Genomic DNA, 17,333 nt, shown 5'->3' on the forward strand with positions numbered 1-17,333 from the left:
AGCACGGCCCCATCTCACCAGCAGCCTCTGTGTGCCCGGGAGGGAGCTGTGGGCTGCCTGCAGCAGAACCAGGGCAGGGCAGGATTCCAACCGAGCCTGACCGAGCACCCAACAGCCTGCTCCAACATGCATCATTTAACAGGGAATGTGGGATTGCAGACTCCTTCCTGAGCTGCCTGGAGGAGCTGGCTCAGGTGAAGTGTTGCAGGTGCTGAGACTGGATGGCAGCCTTGCTTTGGGCCGCTAAAGAGCAAACTGGCTGTGCTTTTCTTTATTCCATCACTGGAAAAAGCAGCTTCATTAAATATTTGTATTCTCCTTTTAAGACCCTTGAAGTGAAACCTTCCGGTGGTGTTAGACTTGTCCAGCTCATGCTCCAAAGAGTAAACGCCATCAATAAACCAGCAGTTCCAGCCACATCAGAGGGAGGACCGATGCCTGTGTTTAACTACACAATACGGACCTTGCTCCTTGGCCCCAGATGATGGGAAATCCTCTGAATGTCCACAACAACCCAAAGTCATTCCTGCTGAGGAAAGCACATGGGGCTTTGGTGGCTCTTGGAGGGTGGGAATGAGGGAATAGCAGCGTGGAATGTGGGGGTCTGAGGGGACTGGGAGCCTCAGCCTGGCTGAAGGGACCCCTGCGATGCAGTGCTGCCTGCTGCGAGGTCCTGGCTTTCCTCTCCATCATCTCACCATGAACTTTCCATGAATGACACCTTTCCACCTTCAAGTCTGCTAAACAGAGGCTCAGCCACCCAGCGGGGTCGCTGCTCTTGTTCTTTTGTACGCTGTAGAATAAGGTGTTTGTGACCTTTCCTGAGAGAGAAAGAGGAGCTCGGCTTGATGGATTCCAGGGAACAAGGCGCATCCCATCCAGCTTTATTACCCTTGTCCTAAGGTTACAGAAATGCTCCCTCGCATTATTGCCCTTAACGCGCTGCCAGCGCAGGCAGTAAATCAGCAGCCGCTGCCCATGCACTTGGCAGGGGTTTGGGCAGCAGCTCCTTCAGAGCTCCCGAGGCCACAGGGAAAGGCACCGTGGGGCAAGCTGCTGTTGCTGTAACCTCACGTGCGGTTGATCCCAGTAAATCTCCTCCAGGACACGACCATATCACAGCCGGCAGCTTTATGGGCGCGACGCTTCTGCCTTCCCGAGGTAGGGAAATCTCTCCTGGGTTGATTTGTGCCAACAGCTGAGTCATTTAAATGGTGGGATTTATACAGGCAGGAACAAATTGGACACCTGTGTGGGGAAAGCGGAGTTAAAGCCAAAATACAAATCAGCCCCTGATTGTTCAGGGGTGGATGCTCTATTGTGCATCAAGGGCACTGTCTTGGGCAAGACAATTCATTTTCTGAGCTCTTCCTCAAGATGCCATGGGGGAAAAGCGGCATCGTCCTCCTCAAGCTCTTGTCAATGGTGCAGGGTGACGGCGTGTGCAGACAAACCCTTCACATTCCAGCGTGTTTCAGCTTCGCTGTTTAAGCATCAGGTTTTAATGATACAGGAAGGGGTAAAGGTTTAAAACCTGGGTGTTATCTAACGTAAAGCACTCGCTGCTGCGAAGCATGGCGGGCTTGCAAGGACATGGGTTTGTGTGCATGGCAGTGCTCCTGACTGGTTCTCTTTTTAGGATGCACTGGTCATGGACTGGAGGAGCACTGAGGGTGCAGGCCCTGTCTTGCCTTGGCAAGGAGAAGTTTGAGGTGTTAACACCACATCCAAGTGATGCACAAAGATCCTGCAGCAACTGTGCTGCAGCTGAACTGCAACCAACTGGAAAGGGAGTTAGACTGGACCACGGTGCTGTGAATTCCTAATTCCTCAGCGGAGCAAGGCTAATGACAGACTCTTGCTCAGAAGAAATAAAAGATGAGCGCAAAGAGCCGAGGATGCGGGCGCTGATTTCCCTGCAGCAGTGGGATGGTCTGAGCTGGATGGAGGATGCGTGTGGGGCCGGGGGTGTTGGAGCTGTGGGGAGCTGTGTGGAGCTGGTGTCTCTGTGGTCTTGTGCTTCCAACCCGCAGCAGCTTCACCCAGCTGCGCACTCCACGCTCGGATCCTCGCTTCCCTTTTAATCGTACTTCAAAACCAGGGTAATGACTTAAAACCAAGCAAAGGAAGCAGCCAACAGAGACATGAGGGCTTGTTTGATCTTCCTCTGAAAGGAGATTAGGAATCAATTCCTAATAGAAAACATTTAAGTGATAGTGCTGGAAGAAAAAGCCGGAAAAGAGCCGGGACCAGCTGCATGTAGGAAATTGATGCCCCTGGGATGCACTTGGCAAGGTCAGATAGGACGGGGCTTGGAGCAAGCTGCTCCAGTGGAAGGGGTCCCTGCCCGTGGCAGGGGTTGGAGCTGGAGGAGCTTTAAGGTCCCTTCCAACCCAAACCATTCCATGATTCTTTGATTCTCTGATGTTTCCCCCTGGACTGCATGTGCCAGCAGGCAAATCCATGAGGATAAAGCCAAGACCCCCCCAGACGCCTTCCTGAAGGTACTTCTGTAAGAGTAGAGCAGGAGGAAGGAGTAAAGCCCTTGGTTCTTGGTGTAATCACCCCTGGCCATCCAGAACACACAGTCCCCTGGAGATCTTCCCGCTGCTCTCCACCGCACACGAGCCTCAAGTGCTGCCCGGGGTTCTGCTTTGCAGTGCCAAGATTCAGAAGAATAAAACCTAAAAGCTGGCACGAGGCACGAAGTGAAGCCGCTGCCTCCGACAACAACAGCGGATTCCAGCAGCTCAATGGAATGTGACCCCTCCTATGCAGCAGGTCAGCAAATAAATCCAGGGATTAATTGCTGCTGTCGATACAGATCTCTGCAGCATCCAAACATTTACAAATGGGAGCTTGGCGCTGGCGTGTCCCAGCTTGGCACCGGCGGCTGGGCCTTGTGCTGAGCAGCGGTGGGGATGCCTCTGGGTTGTTCTGCTTTGCTTCCAGCTCCATGCTCTGTGCAGCAACTCCGGCTTCTTCCAGCACCAGCCACACTCGAGGCAGGGTGTCCCCGGGCTGGTTTTGGCTCTGGATGATGCTCGCCCAGCAGCACCCAGCACATCCCAGCTCTGTGCCCGCAGCACCATGAGGGCTGTCCCTGTGTCACCCTGCTCATAACAGCGCTTTCAGAAGGGGGTTGAAATAACCCCCCCACGCTGCTTCTCATGCTCCCTCCTGCTGGCAGACCCTGGCAGCAACCTCAGCCATGGCACAAGGAGCAATGGAAGAGCAAAACCAGCTCAGTCCTGCGCTGAGAGCAGAGGCATGGGCTGAGGGACAAGGGAGCTGTGCGGAGGGTTTCATGGGGCCATCCACATGCACTGTCTCACTCTCATTTCACTCTGCTATTTCACTCTACCTTGTATTCCACCACTAACAGAGCAAAACAGCATTGAACTGGAAATGTCATTTAATTATTGTGAAAAGAAAACTAGCTCTGGAAGGTCAGTAAGCGGAAACAGCAGTGAACACAGCCCACATTGCCCGTCTTACAGCAAGTAACGTGTCCTCTGCTCTCAGGGCAAGTCAGCTCCGACTTGATCTAGCCACTCGGCTGCACATACTTCATGTCCTCTGATGACCGTAGTCAAGAAATCACAGTCTGCTCCCGACAGAGCTTACAGATAGATGCAGCGACCTGTTTATATTCATGCATTCATCACAGAGCTTATTAATTAATACGCTTTATTGGTTTTGTTAACATCATCTGTGCTGATTTTAAGGGGGATTTTAGCAATATCGTCGTGTTCAGTGCAAATAACCTGGAACTAAGGGATTGTTCTTGTGGATGTGGATATTGATGCTTCCGTGGCAGGGAGATGGGGAGGCATTAGTGGGTTCCATTACGCTGCGTTACACAAATGGCATGTTCTGCTTGTGGAGGGCATTAAATGGCTTGGTGCAATTACAGCCTAAGAGCTGGCAGGGGTAAGATAATGGACTGTAAAAAATGTATGTTTATTGAACTTTCCCTCGTTGTTTGGGTTCCTGCGGGGCTGAATCGCCTCAGCGCTGGGTGGGAAGGTGCCTGGGTGGGAGGAGACCCTCCTCAGCATGTGGCCGTCCATGATCAATGTGCAGCAGTAGCGCTGATGTGACAAACCTCCCCCCCAGACCCATTCAGCTGTGGGGCACGCTCAGCCCCCTGCACCAGCGCATGGTGGTGCAGGGGGACCAGAGGGATGCAGAGGGATGCTCGTCATCTCCCACTGATACTGCTCCCGTGTGTGCTCAGGGGAGGTGAGGGGCTGAGAGCTGACCCCTTCTGTGAGTGCTGGTGGATGCTAGGGAGAGGCAGCCCTCAGAAACCTGTCAAATCAGTGTTCCAGCACAATGCACAGGCTTTAAACCCACACTGGGTGAGGAGAGGCTGACACCGCTGCCTGTCCCCAGGTCCTCAGAGTCATTTGATCATCCCCTTAACAAAACACCCAGCCCTCCCGGAGCCACAGTGCTGCAGGCTAAGAAATAAAATCCCCACTAAAGATGCCACAATGTGGAACTGTATCATCCCTCATTACACAACGAGACAGCACAACTTGGCCCCTGAAGCTTCAGATGCACTTGTCAGATGCATTCAGAATGTGGTTCGCTTTCGGCTCATGCCCAAGCTGGAGCCGCGGGGCTGGTCCCATGAGGTTGTGCTGGTGGCTTGTTGAGCACCAGGAGCAGCAGCAGGCAGGAACCGAGCCCAGCATAGCCTGTATGGGCTGTCCCAATGCTCTCAACACGTTTAGATGGCTTGTGAAAGCACTGGAGCAGGCAGCATGGCAGGGGTTATCTCCTAACCCATAGAGGAATCCCAACACCCCTGAGATCTAACTGCAGCCATGGGCTTGTTTGTCTTCAGCTTCTCAACATGGGGTTGCAAAGGAAAGAGGTTAGTTGTCCTCTTTCCCAAGCAGAAGCAGCAGCGCAAGGAAATGCTATTCCAGCCCCACGGATGGCAGCAGCCACAGTGGAGCACCAGGGCCACCCGGAGCTGAAAACCAGCCGAGGGCTGGGAGGTGTCTGCAGAGACCCAAGGCAGTCACTGATACAGCACTTGGGATAATTGTTCTGCTTGGAATCTCATGCTCCGGTAATTATTACTCTCCTAATTTCATTATTCACAGTTGTGATAGGTAGCTTCACCTCTCTGGGTTTCTCTCTCACACACAAACCTCTTATTAGCATTCCCTGCAATGAAATTATTCCCCATCCTACAGCTGAGACAAGCCAAGCACAGGCTGGAGCACAAGAGCACCGTGTTGTAGTCACCCCTCTGCGGCTCTTGCCTCCTGTGCTTGCTGTGACACCACAAGCAGGGCCTCCTGTTGAGCTATGGGACATGGGACCTTTCCTAGGGAGCACAGGAACCCGGGAGAGGTCCCACCCCACCTCCCCGCTCCAGACCACACGGAGCTGTCTGAGCAGGGCTGTTTGATCTGCTTCCAAAACCAAGGAAAACTTCCCCTCTTCCACTTAGCCTTTCTTATGATCCATAAAACGCTGCTGGAGGCACAGGCAGATGCTGATAGAGAAAAGTTGCAGCTGGTAAAGAGAAGTTAATGCAGTTCTGCAGGGTGGCAGTGACTGTGCAAGCACTGAGCTGCTAATGCAGGGATAAAGCACCGCTGCTGCCACCGATCCCGATCCCTGGAGTGCCATGTGCCAGCCGGGATGTGCAGCTCAAGACCATGGTGGCACCCGTGGCTTGGGGATCATAGAAGCATGGAACAGGTTGGCTCCATTGCAAAGGAAGGGCTGGCCCATGGAGCACTAAGGGAGAGACCCAACTGCTCCAGGCAGCCACATCCCAACACAGAGCAGAGCCTTTGCATCCCACCCAGTGTGCAGAAGGCAGGGCCATCAAAGAAGGCAGGAGAGGGTTAATGGAGGTACCAGAGCAGCCTGATGAACATCAGGTGTAAGGCTGCAAGGTTATAAAAGCTGCAGCTGGGAGGAAGGGCTCTGGTGAGGAGGCTGATGGAGCATGCTTCAGGCGAAGGAGGTCAGGATGGGCTGTTACATGGAGCTCAGGAAGGGAGTCCCTGCAGTTCACCCCTGGGGAAGGGAAGGTATGAGGAGGGAAGGGGGTGCATGGAAGACTAATTGCAGCTGCCCCGGGCACTGTGGGTGCTGCAGGTATTGGAGATGGGGGGGGGGGAGCCCTGGTTTTTAACAGCAAATTGGTAACTTTGCAGCTCCAGAAAACACAGCAACCTGTCGTTGCGCCTTGCCATGCGGTGCTGGGCCACAGCCAGCCAGGCAGGGAACAGCGTGAGCCCATGCAGCAGCCAGGATGGTGCCACAGCTTGAGGAGGACCCCGGGATGCCGGTGGTGGGTTTGATGTGATGTTTAACAGCAGTGTTTAAAAGGAGGAGTTGCCATGGCAACTGCTACCCGGGTTTCTTGTGCTTTGGCACAGGGAAGTGCTGGCACTGTGTGTGCCCAGCCAGGGCGCAGCGGTCCTGCTCCTTTGCCCATGGTGCCTGCTCTGCTCCAGGGCATCCAGAGGGTCCCCAAAGCCAAGCTGGCACTTAAGCTGTGGTTTCCCTTAGCAAACCCTTCCCTGCTTTCCAGGCAGCAACTGTGGGCAGGAGCTGATGCTCTGAGTTAAGCAGGTACCTGATTCTGCATCACCCAGAACAGCCCAGTGGAGGGGGCAGCCAGCATCTGCCCTGAGCACAGGACATGTGTCACCAGGGAGGTAACTCTTCATTTCCCACTTGTAATTACCTTGCATGCTGTCTTAATAGCTTAGTTGCTAACTAAGGCTAGATGTTTGGTAGTAATAAAAGCAGTCCCTTGGTGGGTGGGGTTTCTTGGCACTTCATCTCGGTTCCAGAATGAATAATTTATATAAGGCTTTATTGGAGCCCGGAGTTATACAATAAATGTTCCATGCAAACACGCTCACATATTTCAATGTTAATATCTCTCCAGTGAATTTCCCTGGCAGGCCAAGCCAGTGTGGGATTGCCACATTGCTTATTTACGTAAAATATCATAATCTCACTTTTATTTGCTTTTCTGAAGTGCCATTAGGGTGATTTGGAGCATATGAGCCCAGGCAGTTGATTGCAGCTGCAGCTCCTGGGCCAGGCTGGGAAATGACTTTCAGGGCTCCAAGGTGACAGTTGGGTGCTGTGGGGACACGGAGCCCCGGGGGTGAAGCCCTGAGCACGGAGGTGAGCACTTGGGTCTTTTCAAGGGGCTGGGTGTTTGTATGGGTGGAGCTGCTGAGCTACAGCCTGAGCCCATCCTCCGGCCCTGCTTTGGGCTGCAAAGCCTTGAAGGCAGCTTAAATCCAAGGCAGATCTTCAAGAGGAGGGTGGCAGCTTTCAGCTGGGCTACAACCCCTCCCCAAAGCACTGTGCTCCTTAGGGGTTTCTTCCCTTCTCAGTTAGGTGGAACTGTACTAAAGTGATTTGATTGCCTACATCCCAGTTGTAGCCTTCAGTGACTAATTACCTTCTTCCTGCATTTGCATGGTTTACATTCAAGTCGGTTTAAGGGCTATGTGATGTTTTGGAAGGAGATGTGAAACCGAGAGGCAAAAATCTTCTGAGAAGTAAATGGCTTGGAAGAGAGAGGCAAGAACAGATGTGTGGTGAGTGCAGCTGTTTCGAGATGGGCTTGATCCTCTTTGCCAGCAGGGTTGGGATGGGGAATGATGGGGGGGAACGGCCCTCAGGTGAGCACTTGCCCCTGTTTCACCCACAGAAGTGGAGGTTTGTGCTCCTCCACATCCCTTCACGAAGAAATGCCAGGCTCCAGCTCGGTGATGCTGTGTGTGTCTGCACCCAGCTGTCTGGTTCCCATACAGATCTGTGCTGCCTTTGCTGCTCACAGCACAGAGGCAGCTTTAAGACGGGCAGAAATGATTTCCAAGCTGCTGCTTTGTGTGCTGTCATCTTCAGCCCAGTGAAATGCTGCTGCTGGGGCTTTCTGATGTTCTCGGTGTGATCTGAGGCTCTCTTTAAAAGCTTGGGATTGTGCAGCCACAGGTCTCAGTGATGGAGAGAAGGGTATGATCTCCTTGTAGCCAGGATACCTGCTGACATGTCTTCTGCTTCACTCTGCTCCAAAACAAGATGTAGAAAGGATTTTCCAGGCATTGATGCCTGCCACTCACCCCTCAAAGTCATCATTTTGAAGCACAATTTTCAGCTGCTTTTTCTTGTGTCCCTGTGAACTCCACCTGTAGCTGACGATCCAGTTTGGAGCTTTCCTTGCTCCCAGGGCCAGGACTGATGGCTCTGCAGGCTGAAGGTGGCTGCGGTGTCCCTGTGCCTTGGCCATGCAGCCACAGCCCTCTGGGACCCAGCGGCTCCTGCTGCCAGTGGCTATAGCAGCTCTGGGGAATAGGAACTGAAAATGTCACAGGCGAGCTCAACAGGAGAGCTCCCAATGGAAAGCAGCAATGATTGTTTGAGGGAAACGAATTGAATTTCTCTGACAACTACTTGCAGATCTAGGGAGCGAGCTCATGCATACCTGGAAGAATTGCTTCAAAGAAAGCCTATTGTGATGGCTGCCACTTGTTCTGCTCCTTTTTCGGGTTATTTTGGAACTGCTATGAGCGGGGGAGCTGAGAAAGAGGAGTTCATTTCATCCCAAAGCAGGCGCAGCAGCACCCGGAGCATCCTGGAGTATCACCACAGGCCCTCATTGTCCGGCCACGCTGCTGCTTGGGCAAATTTAGCACAGAGCCAGTGGCTGCTTTAATAGGAGCGCTGTGATTTCAGGGGAGCTATAAATTTCTATTCCCCTGTAATTGCAGCAGCACACCTCGGTGCTGTTGCTGTAGCAAGAAAATGGTTCTCCCCAGTGCCCTGGGGACTTGGCAAAGATGCTGGCACAAACAGGATAATGAATGTTAGATAAGCAGCATGTTTCGCAGACTGAGCTTAAATATTGAAAGAGCAGCATCCTCGCATCAGAGAGTAGTTTAACGTTATCTTAAATCTAGGGAATGTTTTCCCCTCTGCACACCGGGATTTGAACTGGGACCTTACTTTAGCACTAATGGGATCTGGGAGTCTGGAAGCTGTCTTCATGCACTGCGTGCCTCCTAGCTCTTGTCTAAGTAAAATGAGTTTGAATTCTTCATTTTAATTGCAGGCTTGTGATCTGGAATAGACATTCTTGTACTGAAAAGCATCCGCTTTTAGATCCATCCCTTAGGATATACCATGACAAAGGCAGGTCCCAGTCCCTGCCTGTCTGTGTGTTCATGAAACACAGCTGTATTCCAGTGGTGGTTGTGTTGCAGCAGGCCCTGCAGCCAGCAAACCTCAGAAATGCCTCCATAAAGACTCCCCTAACAGACAGGGAAACTCAAGCAAGATATTATGTGCTATCATTCACTGTTTAGCTTGGAATGGTGTTTTCAGTCTGTGTTGTGGGGATGTTCAAGAGGCACCTGCCCTGCACAGCCCCAGTCTGAGTGCAGTGGGTGGCTGGTGAGGACCAGTGAGGGTGCTAAAGGCTGGGTGGTAGCAAGTGGTGGAGCTCCCCTTCCTAAGCCACTTTATACCACTTGGGACCAGGCTTCCCTGGCCTTAGCATCAATCTAAGGGTTTCCTTTGGCTGTTGCTGCTACCCTGTGAGAGTAGGAGAACCCTGAAGTTGCTGCTGTAGTGGAATAAAAAGTTATCATCTCTCACCCTGTAGGGATTTAGCAAAGATGCTGGCACAAAAATAGTTTGTAATGAGCTTTAAGACATATTAATGAAGAGAAGTATAATTATTATTACAGAGCTCAATTACAGCCCTTGGATTACAAATATGCTCCCACAATCCCTCCAGAAAGAAATGCATCTTGTCTCTGCAATTAAATAAACTGTGTATCAAGAGGAGGGAAGAGGATTAAACTACAGGAGAAAGAATTGCTTCAACTTGACTGTGGTGGCCCCTCTCATCGTCCTGACCAGCTACCAGCGCTCGGAGGAGAAGGATCCCTGCTCAGCACAGTGCCACGGCAATGAGAATATTCCTTAGGAAACTGGTGGTTGGCTTCCTTCCAAAGCGCTCGGCATCCGTAATGCAGCATTTGCCGTGTTAGGAGAATCTAATCAGCCCCTTCCTGCAATATTTATGGCAGTGCACACCTGTACGTTTCTGCTCCCCGAAGATGCAGCCTCGGCACTTCTGAAGGGTTTTTTCCTTCCCTGCTTACTGAGCACAGAGACAAAATTGAGGCATTCGCATGTTTCCCACGGGAGCGTGACTGAAAGCACGGAGCGGGGCGAGACGTGCGGCTGCACATGCAGAGCGGTGCCATGGGTCAAGTGCTGGCACGCGGAGCGAAGGGAGCTTGGCCTTGGCAATGCAGGGATGTCAAGCAGAGGTGAGAACAATGTGGTCCCGAGGGAACAGCGAGGTGTGGGGCTGGAATAGTTACTGATGAGCCTTTTAGCTCCTGGGCTGGAGAAGCTTGCCTCTGGAGAGCTCTGAGAAAAGGAGAAGCCAGTGTCTCGCTGTGTGCTGAGCCTTTCACTTGCAGGAAGAACTCAGTTTCTCAGAGGGTCACCCTGACATGGGTGCTGGGTGGCAAAGGAGCAGGGTCAGAGCAGCTCTGCTGGCTTTGGCACCACTGGGGGAGAGTCTGCTGCAGTCAGAGATGGTACAGGCAGTGCCCAGACCAGTGCCGCTGCCCTGGAACATAGTGCAGTGCAGGATGCTCCATGCGAGCCAGAGCCGGGGATAGTGTAGCTCCAACGGCTCCTCTAACCCTAAAATCTGTCCTGAAACCCTTCTGACATCCAACTGAACCAGGCCAAGCACAGGAGCAGAGGTCCTTGGGGATGCTGTGGCTGGTTTTCTGCAGGACATGAAGCAATGCCAAGCCTTGGTGAGGGTATGGACACATGCAGGGACTGTGAGCTGGTCAGGCACATTTCTGAGCACTGCCAGGAAACTTGGTGGCTTTTCCTATTAAGCAGGATGACAAAATCACAGCCATGGGTTGTAGCAGCTTCTCAAGCATTGCTATTTTCTTCACAGGACAGAACCTGCTATCCAAACACATTTCCTGTGCAGCCTGATTGTTACTGAATCCGTCCTACCCAACCTGGTTTACACACTGTTTCAGGGCTTGCTTTTGATCCCACTGGCTGTAGGACACTTGTTCATACTGTGAACCCTACTGCTTTGTTCCTGCCAGTGTGCTACCCATGGGGAAGCCTTTGTCTGAATAATCTCAGATCCCTTAAGAGCAAGAGATGCCAGCTTTGCTTTCTAGCTGGAGTGACAGCAAGGAATACTGAGAGATTCTTCTATTCATCTGTGGCTTTCTGTTCATCTATCCTCACATCAAATCAAGTGTCAAAATAACATCCCTGGTCTGCAAGCAGCAGCCTTTGGCCACTCAGGGCCATCTCAGGAGCAGATAGTTGTAAAGGATAACCAGCAAGGGTTACTTAGTGAAGAAAATGTGATGGGAAGAAACTAATGGAAAACTTAGTAGAATCTGAGAGCGCTGGAACTGCAAGAGCCACCCCTCTGAGTGCTGCAGCTCTGCCCTGTGCCAGGCATCCCCACAGCAGAGCCATTGCAAGCACTGGGAATACCTGGCCATAGACGGACACTGCTGGGACAACCACCACCTGGCTGGAGAATGCAGCCTGCATTGCCACACACCAGCCCTGGGAGCGGCGGGGGCCAAGGAGAGGGGTGGCAAGGTGTGGCAGTCGGGTTCGTAGCTATGAGTTAATAGCACGCTTCTAAGCTCTTTGCTTTCTTTCTGGGTTTAATTGAATTCCAAGTCTGTTCAAGTATTAAGCGCTATCAGTGCATGCAGAAAAGAGCCCCAGACACTCGCTGCTTGCGGAGGAGCTCTTGGCTGAAGTCTTTGCTCACTTACATGATTAATCTGTCTGTGAAGTGCAGCTATTACACTCTGGACAGTGCCTGGACAGTCGTGTGGCATCTTCCTTACAGCATGCGAGCGGTGCGGATGGCGAAGCTCCAAGCTGACCCTGTGAAGAGGTGGAAGATGACTTTGGTGCTGTGTAATGAGCGGCTCCTGGAAAACCAGCTTCCAGAGGGCCAGCAGAGAGCTCTGGATGGAGGCACGCTGCATGCTGGAAATACTTAACCAGATTGTAATGAAGATCTGGCTTCATTGCTGGAGTCTCGTAGGGCTGATAACTGAAGCATTTCTCTTGCACTGAAGTCCCCAGTTGGAACGAATGCATAAAGGCACAGCATTCTAGGACACTGGAGCAGTTGTCTTAGCGTGAATCCTGCCAACGGAACAATATTGCTTGCTGTTGCATGAACAGAACATGTCTCCTCTGATTGTTTTTCCCTGCTCTTTTGAGATAGATGCTGTCTGAGGATCCCCACTGGTGAAGGTCTCCTCTGAGGTACAGTTACAGCTCTTTACACGTAACCTCTGGCATTGGTAATGGAGGGTAAAAAACCAAATCTAACTGCTTTTTGGGTGAAGCTTCCTCTTTTCCTGGAAGGCATTTGTGACATTGGACAAGAGACTGCCCTCAGTGGCACGTTCCATGGTCCTGCTCTAGGATGCTTCAACTGTCATTATCCCTTTTTAATTTGGGGAGCTACTGAACTGTGATAACATTCCTGGAGTGGCTCCTGGGAGAGACCAGGGAGAAAGGTACCTCTGAGGAGAATGCTGATGGCTTTTTGTGCTGCTAAGAAAGTGCTGCCTGGCCCAGCCACCTTCTCCATGTCAGACTGGTGATCGCTGCTGGGGACAGCCCCCCTGCTTGGGTCAGCTCTGCCCTTGGAGGCATCATTCATTTGCCCAGCAACTGGTGACTCTTGGGAGCCAAGAATTAAATTGTTGAGGTGTTATAAGCTTTATGTATCGCATTACCCCAAGGTAGGTGATAGAAAAGGAGAGTTAATTCTGCGATAGAGAGGGAAAGTGCCACTGCGGAGCAATCATTTCAAAGGCAACAGAAATATTTATAGGCTCAGGACTGTGAAACTTGCTGCTGCACTCTGACACGAGATGTGCTACTGATGCCCGGAGCAGCACTTGAGGAGCAGGCTCTGACAGTCACGCGGGCTGCAGCTCTGCTGAAGGTAAGACTCGGCTCGCACTGGGTTCTCAAAAGCATCTGCTGATGCGGTCAGCTCAGGGAAGGTGTTGTGAAATCGGAACTGAAAAAGATTTTCAGCCCTTCAGAATTCCCTGTCTGGGCTGTTTGGTGATGATCTGTGCAGTGATGGCAGCTTGCAGAGATGCCCCTACCGCAGGACACTGCACCACACCACCAGCTCCTAGAGAGTGGGTGCCCCATATCACAGAATCCCAGACTGGTTTGTGTTGGAAGGGACCTTAAAGCTCATCCAGTTCCAACCCCTGCCACGGGCAGGGACCCCTTCCACTGGAGCAGCTTGCTCCAAGCCCCTGTGTCCAACCTGGCCTTGAGCACTGCCACGGATGGGGCAGCCACAGCTGCTTCTCTGGGATTCCCTGCAGCCCCTTTAGGCACTGGAGCTGCTCTCAGGTCTCCCCTCCAGGAGCCTTCTCTTCTCCAGGCTGCCCCAGCCCAGCTCTCTCAGCCTGGCTCCAGAGCAGAGCTGTTCCAGCCCTTGCAGCATCTCCATGGCCTCCTCTGTACTGGCTCCAACAGCTCCACAGCCCTCTTGTGTTATTGCCCCAGAGCTGGGTGCAGTTCCCACTGTTAGCAGAGACTGACCAGTTCCGATGGGAGCAGGAAGAATTTTCTATTACCTGCAGACAATAGAGGGAAGAAATTAATTCATTCCCATCCCAAAAGCAATCTCTGCAGGCAGGTTTTGAGGCAAGTTTCCAACCATTTCCCTTTGAAAGGAGACCACCAAGCAGGCTTTAAAGAATCCTTTATCTTTTTAGCAGCAACATAATGGTGGTGGAAGTTTAAACTTCACCATCAAATATTTATCCTATTACAGTGGCTTAAGTAATTTAAGCTGCTGAAATCAACACTGCAGTTTTATTTTTAATGAGCCTTGTGTAAAACAGCCCCTTCGATCATTGTCAGGTGCGTGTGGAAGAGTTGCATTTACTGAAAGAATTTTTAATCTCCCTGAAGAAACTGTTAAGTAATGCACAGCACTTAACAAAATGTTACCTGTCACCGGTGGCAAAGCGAGCTAGGGCTGCAAGCCTGGCTTTGCTGGGGGTCAACAGAGGAAGGGGGTCTTTTGGGACTGGTTGGGAGTTTCCTGGGGGAGGCGGGTTGTGTTTTAATCTACCTAATGGCAAGAGCACCTTGGGTCTAATTTTGGATGGGGCTCAGCCTCATGGAATGCAGTGCGCGATGGCAGGGTCAGGATGGGTGGTTTCGCTGCCTGAGGCCAGCGGAGAGCTCACAGCTGGGCTGGTGGAGGCGGGGAAGGGCTGTTTGCCGCCGAGGTCCCTCCGGGCAGGGCAGGACGGGCTGTCCGAGCTGCCGGACCCGGCTCGCCGGTCCCGGGGCTGCGGGCAGGGCGGCACCGCCGGGGGAACACTGACCCCCAGCGCCCGGCAGCGGGAGGAGCCGAGCCGGGCTGAATGGAGCTGAAGCATCGCGCTGCAGCAGAGCGATAGGGGGAAGAGTTTGTGTGACCGCGGCTAAAGCGGCTGCTAAATGAGGTCCGGAAAAGCTCTCTGTAAGCTGCTGCTGTGCAGCGGCGAGGCTGAGGTGCCGCAGCCCGTGTAATCAGATTCCCGGAGCAGAGGTAACGGTCCCGAGGGATGCTCTGTGCTGGCAGAGATTGACTTTCCTTTGGTGAAACGCTTGAAAAATTGATGCTGCTCAATGCAGCTCAGGTCCTCGGAAGGGAAGGAAACCTTGGGCAAAGCGGCTGCCTGATACAGAATTCCAGCCTGGTTTTGGTTGGAAGGGACCTTAAAGCTCATCCAGTCCCAACCCCTGCCACGGGCCCTGCCAGGGAGGGGGCAGCCACAGCTTCTCTGGGCACCCTGTGCCAGCGCCTCAGCACCCTCACAGGGAAGAGCTTCTGCCTAAGAGCTCATCTCAGTCTCCCCTCGGGGAGGTTAAGGCCATTCCCCTTGGCCTGTCCCTACAGGCGCTTGTAAAGCATCCCAGGGATCATTAGGAAAACTGGGATTGTGCAGCAGTAGAGGGGGTGACTCATACCAGAAGGGCCTGGCACTTCCATCTGGACCTCCTATAGGCTCTGCAGGCAAGCATCCCAACTCTGTACCCTCTGCTTCCAAGGTGTCCCTTAAGGATTTCCATTAATGACTTTCACAGTTTTCCCTCTTGCTGCTCTTTCCTGCAAAGCCTATGTACTCTGCTCAGTTGTGTTGATTAATTTCTTCAGATACTGGCTTTCCACGTTTGGTTCTTGATAAGATATTAGGAAGAGATCCAAAATAACACTCAAGGAGAGATTTCTCACATGGCAAGAAGCAAGTTTCATTATGTGTCATATGTTCCTTGCTATTCCCATATCAGGGCTCTCTAGCTCCTCAGGAATGAAAATAAAGGTCTCATTGGTGCAAAGCTGGCCAGGACAGCCACATCAGAGGGTGGCAGCCCCCCCTGAATGCTTGGGTTCCAGCTCGGCTATCAACTCATCAGAAACTGAGCCAGGAGACTTTTGGGAGCCCAAAAGTGGCCCTTTGCTGCCACTACCTGAACTGGCACCGCACCATCATGGCAGGAGAGAACAACCACTACAAACTTGTGTCCTCAGATTATCCGGCCAGCACTGGCTGTGCCGAGGAGGGAGGATGCTGCAGCGTGGTCCAGGCAGGGAGCGAGGCTCCCTGTGCCAGCCAGTAGGAAGCGGATCCTCCTCCTGCTTTCTCCCAAGTGCTGCTAATGAAGCATTCAGCCCCTTCACTAAAAATAAGGCTCCTATAGCAGGAAAAGACCAACAGGCGCTCCCGCTGGATGCCTGTTTACTTTGGTAGACCTCGCGTTCCTCAGTTAACAGCCACTCTGTTTACAGGCAGCGCGGGTTTTGGCTGCTGTCCCTGGCATGTCGCTGATAGTTATCCAAACGAACCGGGAGGATTGTAACAGACAGGGACACTGGTGCAAGTGACAGGCGCAGAGACAAGAGCTGCGAGAAGCTAATTTACACATCGAGTTTCACAGCCTGAACCTCCCTTCCTGCTCAATAAGCTCCTCAGCTGCCGCTTTGTACCCGCCAGCAGCTTTCATACAAATAAGGGAGCTCTCAAAATCTTCCTTTTTGCTGCCTGCTTAGACAAGAGATTCTAATAAAAACCCCTCTTAATATTGTTGAAAATAAGTCCTCTTTTATGTGGAAATGTGGGCTCAATGTAAATACTTTGTGCTGCTCTGATTCCCTTTAAGGGCTGCGTGGCTGGTAGCAGTCCCCATGCAGCCTTTCAAGTCGCTCAGGAGGCTCAGCCTGCTGCTGGGATGTGGGCTGGTCTCGGGGGGGATCCGCGCCCTCGCAGCCCTCTCGGCACTGTGCGACTGTTGTTTTCTCCAAGAGGGATCAGCTGGATTTGGGGAAAGGCAGCGGCATCTGCAGTGAAGGAACTGGCACCACTTTCCCCCTAAATAATGTGGTTGTAGGGGAGAATGTGGTGAAGGTAATAGAGGAGGTGTGCAAGGGAGCCCTGGCATCTTGCCTTCCCCCATGGAAGTGTCCAAGGCCACCCTGCAGCCTCAAGTGCTCGTGGTCCTTCATCTCCACTGCTATGTGCTGCCACACACTGCGTCCACACATACACGATGCTGCTGTAGGGCTCAGCCACCTCTCCCTCACCACCCGAATCGATTTTACAGAGCATAAAGAATGGGAAACGTACAGCGTTGTGGAAAGTATTTATTAAGATCTTCACCATTTAATTTTCCTTGCTATTTTGAGCTCGTGGAGGAAATTAAACAAACCACCAAGCTTTCCAGCTGCACAAACGCTGTTCTTCAGCCCCTTCTGGTCCTCTCCTCTTTATGAGACAGTATAAGTTTTCAGTGCCCAATAAAAGCAATCATCTGTATTCCGTGGCTGCAAGCAACAGCACTGGCAGGGAGCGGAGCAAGTCGAGAAGCTTTCAGAGGAGAATACGAATTATCTCGGGCAGGGAACAGTGCACAGAAGGACCCTTGAGCACCAGGAGATACTGCAGAGCAACCCATCAGGCGTTCTCCAGCGCGCCGCGGTTTAACCGGGAGACTTTCTGCTTTTGAGCAAAAACCTCTTACTCGAGTATTCCCACAGGGCTGTTCTTGCCACTTAGCTCAGCCATTTAAACGGCTGCTCATGGGTTTTTTAAGGCCAGGATGAGCGGACAAGCATTTGATCAGCTCAGCTGGCTTGAGGAGCACAGGTAATACCCTCAAACCGCTGAGGCTTGTGGCTCCGGAATGAGCAGGACCATTAAAGGCTG

General features: G+C 52.3%; 1 long non-coding RNA gene across 2 annotated transcripts; it reads left to right on the plus strand.

Annotated features, from left to right (window-relative positions):
- Nucleotides 1-5,967: 5,967 nt before the first annotated feature.
- On the plus strand, nucleotides 5,968-11,218 carry LOC136022800 (uncharacterized). 2 transcript variants are annotated; one of them, XR_010616336.1, is made up of 5 exons: nucleotides 5,968-5,998; nucleotides 6,572-6,698; nucleotides 7,496-7,601; nucleotides 9,753-10,343; nucleotides 11,000-11,218. It is a non-coding gene; the product is annotated as an uncharacterized LOC136022800 (long non-coding RNA). The 2 variants fall into 2 exon arrangements; XR_010616335.1 differs by having other exon boundaries at nucleotides 9,753-11,218.
- Nucleotides 11,219-17,333: the final 6,115 nt, after the last annotated feature.

This window comes from Lathamus discolor, chromosome 16 (assembly GCF_037157495.1).
Source record: "Lathamus discolor isolate bLatDis1 chromosome 16, bLatDis1.hap1, whole genome shotgun sequence".
Taxonomy (NCBI): Eukaryota; Metazoa; Chordata; class Aves; order Psittaciformes; family Psittacidae; genus Lathamus; species Lathamus discolor.